This window comes from Dipodomys spectabilis, unplaced genomic scaffold, assembly GCF_019054845.1.
Source record: "Dipodomys spectabilis isolate Male_0828 unplaced genomic scaffold, ASM1905484v1 ptg000023l, whole genome shotgun sequence".
In the NCBI taxonomy this organism is placed as follows: Eukaryota; Metazoa; Chordata; class Mammalia; order Rodentia; family Heteromyidae; genus Dipodomys; species Dipodomys spectabilis.
The window spans coordinates 3359776-3365808 of NW_024870700.1; positions in this window are offsets into that span (position 1 = coordinate 3359776).

Below are 6033 nucleotides of genomic sequence, written 5' to 3' on the forward strand. Positions count from 1 at the left end.
CCCTTTCAAGTTGTTTGGGAAAGGAAAAGAGGGACAAGGAAAGTAATTAAAATATATTATAAACCTATATGGAATGATAGCAATGAATTTCCCCTAATATTAGCTAATAAAACAACATAGTTCCATATGTACTGATAGCTAATAATCTGCAAGAATCATCATAATCTGAGATTAGGGGGCAAGCTAAAAATTGGTATGTATATGTGCTATCTATAACCATATGTTTATGCATATAAATAAATACACACATGCACATACACATAACCATATGCTTATACACATATGTTCTCTCTCACACATGCATAGCTGTTTATTGATTAATGACATGGATGTATTCTAAGAAATGAAATCTTAGATAATTTCACCACTGTATAAATATCTAGGATATCACTAGGCAAAATAGTATTATATGTCATTCATCATTAATCAAATATCATTTTACAACCTTTCTCCTAACTCTCTCATTCTCTATCCCTGTCTTCCTCTCTCCCTCCCTCTCTTCCTTCCTTTCCACTCTTTCTCCCTCTTCCTTCCTTCTTCCTTCTCTCCTTCTGGTCTCTCTCTCCCTGTCTCACACACACACACACACACACACACACACACACACACTTATCAAAATTAAAACACCCCATACCATTTTACTGCAGCAAATCCTTTAACTGCTTCCTGGTACTATGATAACCATATCCTTCCTGCCTAGTACTCTGACAACCAGATCCTACCTGTGTAGGCTGCCCAATAAAAGCCTGTCTGATCTTCTCCTTCCCAAGAGCTTCTAACTCTCCCTCTTCTTCCCTTGGCCCCAGTTTCTTGGCCCTTCTCTCTCAGCTTAAACATGACGAGCTCTTCCTTTGCCTTTGATGTTCCTTCTGCCAACTATTTCTTCTTCCATGTTTTTGCAATTGCCAGGCTGCTTCTCATCCTACAGACCTTGACTGAACCTCCTGGGCATTCAATTTAAATATGTTTTCCCTTCTGTTATCATCTATCACTGTACTCTGTTTTGTTTTGTTTTTTAAGTTCTTTTACTTTCTGTTTTTTTCTAAGCATCACCACCAATGAGCTACAATTATTTATGTTGATTCTACATTCTTAGTGCTTTTTTAAAACGTGTTATTTCCTTTCCCAGAATATGACTTTGCCTTCATTTACATGATCGTGCTAGCAGTTAGCAACACACAATTGACAAACAGTAGTTACTCAATAATCTGTTTAGTTGTTTAATTAATTAACTCATTCACCTTGTTGCTCATGGAAAAGAAAACCTTGCATGTAGAATAAGGAGATCTGAAAGAAAGCATGTCTTTCCTCAGTCTACTAAACAGAGTAAGAGATGGGATAGTCTTCACAAGAAAACTTTCACTGACTTATTTCAAGTGTCCCCCCCCCAAAAAAAAAACCTTAAAATGAAGTCTTTGTGTGCATTGATGTTAGGCAAGCCTGAGTCAACTCCTTGTACAGCTGCAAACCACGTGGCTTTGGCTAACATCTACTGAGTACTTATGAAACCGAATTGTGTCATGTGCAAAATTAGGATGCTGGAAACATTATAAAGGTTAAATAGAATAAAATTCCTCAATCCTGCTTCGGAAGTAGCCCTTTGATGAATGGCCACTGTAAGTTGTCCCTCCTCTAGCCCCTTCCTGACTGCAGATCCATTGGAGACCAGAGACAGAAATCACTGACAACAAAGCCTGCATCAAGGCTGGTTGTCCTAAGGCTTGGAAGATCATTATTAGTGCTATTATGGTTTGCTGCTGGAGATGCTGATGGGCAGTGGAGGCCATGGTAACCCCTAAGCAGAGTGGTCCAGCCCTCCTCGGGCCCCCTTCTACTCTGCTATCAACATAGAGCTGCATTTCCATAATGCATTGTGCGCCAACAGATTGCTACTTCATTAGTATTGCTCAGGTTTGGCGGTGGCAATAAATTTGGAGCACAATGACTGCACATCAGATCCTTTATAATGCTTTGATTAAGGAGGATTTGGATGTCTTTTTTTATTATTACTTTTCCAATTCTCCTGGGGTTGTGCAATGCAAAGTTGTCTGCATTCTAGAAGGCAGCCAGGTTATCACTGACCTAAGAGTCCCCCTGTCTCAGAAGATCAGGGACTTGAAGTTTACTCCATGCAGTAAACTTCCTGATTTCAGGCCGGATTGGGCAAAAGGGCAGCTGGCGCTGAAGACAGGTTGAGCTGTTGGCACTCATGTCATGCCTCTCCTGAAACTGTCTGTTATGACTCAGTGGAATTATCAGAACAAGATGCTGTCTACCAGAGTGACCTTGGAAATGGCACCCTCCCAGCCCATCTGGAAGGCAAACTGAAGACAGAAAAGAGAAGGAGCTGTGTGGAAAATTGCCAGAATAGAATCTCTTATTGCCTTAGAAAGGGTGGGCACTCCTCCGACCACGGGCTCAAGTTTTTCCTAAGACAAACTTGTAGCGGGCCCCCAGACTTGTTCCCGTCATCCCAGGAGGACGAACTAAGTCAAATAGCTAGCCAAAGAAAGGAAGAAAGAACCCTGCCAGCCAAACTCATCAGTCTGTCTTCAGGCTCTGAAAGCGTGAAATGGAAATGGATAGGATCCAGTGAACCTGCTCTGATTTTATTATTTCCAAATGCTCTGGACACAGATTAACTCTCTCTGCTTGGTGGTTAGCTCTTGTTTGTTCTTCTGTGTTCCTTTTTACTTGTCTTTCTTCTACGAATTGGGAACAAGACACTCAGTGATAAATTCATTGGACCACCGTCTATTTTCCCCACAACTCTTCAACATGCCTCTCTCGTCCTTTCCGGATGGAAGTGTTCCATCTCCAAGCCATGCCCCTCATTGAATCAACTCAGACATACTCACTCAATGCCGCCCCAAACAGCCAACTACACTTGTCAGAAGCAGGGAAAAAGGAGTGACAGCAGGGTGGCCATTCCTCTCCGTGCAGGGCGGATGGCACGCATCAATCTCTCAGCAGTCTGTTTCCCATGCTATCAGGGTTTCCACTCACTTCACAGCGACACAGACCATCTTTCCCAGCAATGTTTAGCTGCTTTGCTTCCAGCACTTCAAGGAGCCATGACAGGAGGTGGAACCCCCTAGAATGAGTGATGGCCTTGGCCCGTTCCAAACTGTAATGGAGGGAAGTCACACTAAATATGCCAGAAGCCATCTGTGCAGGACACAAATATCCAGCAAGCAGACAGATTACCCTGCAAAGGAAAGCCAGAGGTCCGGTGCCAAGGGTTAATCAGAAGGCAGAGATGCTGGGCCGTGAAAATCACCCAAATCCTCCTCTTTCAACAGCAAACTCCATTCATGTATTGAAAATAGCTATCTATCAGGCACTGGAGGCTCAGACTTTATAATCCTAGCTACTCAGAAGAAGACTGAGATCTGAGGATTACAGTTCAAGGCCAGTCTAGGCAGAAAAGTCCATGTGAATCTTATCTCCAATCAACCAGCAAAAAGCTAGAAGTAGAGTTGTGGCTCAATGGTTGAGTGCTAGCCTTGAGCAAAAAAAGCTAAGGAATGGTGCCCAGACCCTGAGTTCAAGCCTCAGTACTAGCATACAGACACAATTTTTTAAAAGAAAAGATAACAGCTATTAGTCTCAGTTTCTCCATCTATTAAATAGGCTGGTTCTAGACTGAAAGCAATATGCTGTTGAAAATACTTATTATACACTATTTTGAATCCTTTGCCTTCTTTTTTTGTCCAAGGCCAGACAGTGTAACAAACGAACAAACAAAAACCTAAGTCAAAGGAATACCAGCTCAGTCATATGTCCCTGGAAACACATAACTCTTTTTTGGCTGGGGGTCCAGTCGTGGGGCCTGGTCTCTGGGCCTGGGCACTGTCCCTCAGCTCTTCAGCTCAAGGCTAATGCTCTACCACTTGAGCCATAGCGCCACTTCCAGCTTTTTGCTTTTTTGCTTATGTGGTGCTGAGGAATCGAACCCAGGGCCTCATGCATGCAAGGCAAGCACTCTACCACTGAGCCACCTTCCCAGCCCAACACATAACTCTTTACTTCCTTTATTTAGCCTTGAACTCAACACTTGGGCATTGTTCCTGAGCTCTTTTGCTCAAGGCACTTCCGGTTTTCTGGTGGATAATTGGAGACAAGAATCTCAAGGATTTTCCTGCCTGAGTAGCTAGGATTATAGTTGTATGCCACCAGAACCAGGCCCTACTCTACTTCTTAGTATTTTCCATTTGTAACGTGAGGATTCAAGTTGTTGCCTTTGGGCAAAATGAAAGAGTAAGTTAGGATCGCCTAACATGAGCATTTCAGAAGTTACTGTCCTCCATACCAACTTCTACCGAAGAACTCATTTTATACCCGCTTCCCTTCACTTCCATGTCTAGCCTCAGTGCTGACATATAGTAGACACTCAGTAAATATTTACTAATTGATACACTTTCGAGCTTCAAGGCAGAGCATTCCTGCCTTTGCTAATGGTGTCATTCTTGCAGAATGATTTTATAACCCCATTAGTCTGAGAGAGCTAAATGGAGCTAAAAATGTACACGTCAAAAAGTTGTAGTATCCAGGCCACTAAAACATTTGATTTCCACTTTTTCTCCATCAAGTGCCAACATGTGAGTGAATTCCTCCCTGCTCTCCATTTTGATGCCTGTCTCAATGTGAAACCCATTCTGGGAATGAGCTGATGACACCCTAGCCGCATCCTATTAACACATCTTCTTTGCAGAAGCTGCTGCTATTTTACAAAATGCCTTTGGGTGTGTTGCAGAGAAAATGCTTGTGACAAAGGAATCCAGGCTTTGATCAGGATTGTTTTCCTTGGCACTTCTCTTTAGGCACTGCTGGACGTTTTCTCTCACAACAGATTGACACAGTTATCAGTGATTCTCATAAAAAAAATTGTCATGTGAAACTATTGCTACTGTTATCCTCTGCCTTTCTGGTCCACACATTGCCCCTGGAATGCACATTGTCCAGCTGTGATCTCTTGGTCCCCAGGCTTCAATAGTTCCATTATGGTTGGTTTCTTTTCCCAGCCCTGCATATCTCAGACCAAGAAGACTACGATTTGCAGGCCCAGTATCTCTGACTGCCTCTAATAGGAGCAACATAAATGTCCTGATACATCACTGAGTCAGCGTTGCTGCGGTTGACATCCTGGTCATCTGCAATGCATCAGAGAGTCTCTAAAGTTGTCTGCCATGCTCTCAAAACCTGCCAAGTAAGTGATGCTCAGATTCCATTTTACTTCTACAAAGCTCACAGAGGAGAAGGATCTTGTCAAAGTTTATAGTCACACAGTGCTGGATCCGATTGGTCAGCTATGGAGCCTCTTTGTTCAGCTCCAGGCCCACACCCACCCATGGGCTCTGCTCTGGCTGCTGGTCATTGGACACTGCTTCCACTATGTACTTCTCCACCTGCCATTTGAAATGACCTTCCTTTAAACCTTCATCTATCCATTCACCTATCTAGAACATTGATACATAATCATGCACATTTAGAGGGTACACTCTTTTACTTGGGTACATATTTATATTATGCAATGATCAATCAGAGCAAATTAGCATATCTATCACCTCAAACAGCATTTTCTTTGTGGTGAGATCATTCAAAAGCCCCTCTTTCTAGCTGCTTTGGAAAATAAGTTGTCATATTGTGAACCATATTCACAGTACTGGCCAAGAGAAAAAACTGATTCCTCCTGTGTAATTGTAGTTTTGTACCCATTGACTAATCTCAGTCTTTCCTTGCCTCTCTATCAACCCTACTTTGTTGGTAACATTAAAAGACTTGAGCTTAAAATCTACACAAATCTTCTCAAATTCAATGTGCATACCAATCACTTGTGAGTGACTTGGGGAAGGGAGGGCTTCATGGAATAGTGGTGAAGGTGGACAAGGGCACTGGAGACAAAGAATACAACAATAAAGAATTACAGGTAAGAGAAATATGATCATCGAAGAACTCCAAGTAGCCAGACCAGTCTATTATCAAGGTCTGCCTTCCACAGTTTTCCTCCTGGTAACACTGCCAGGAACAGAC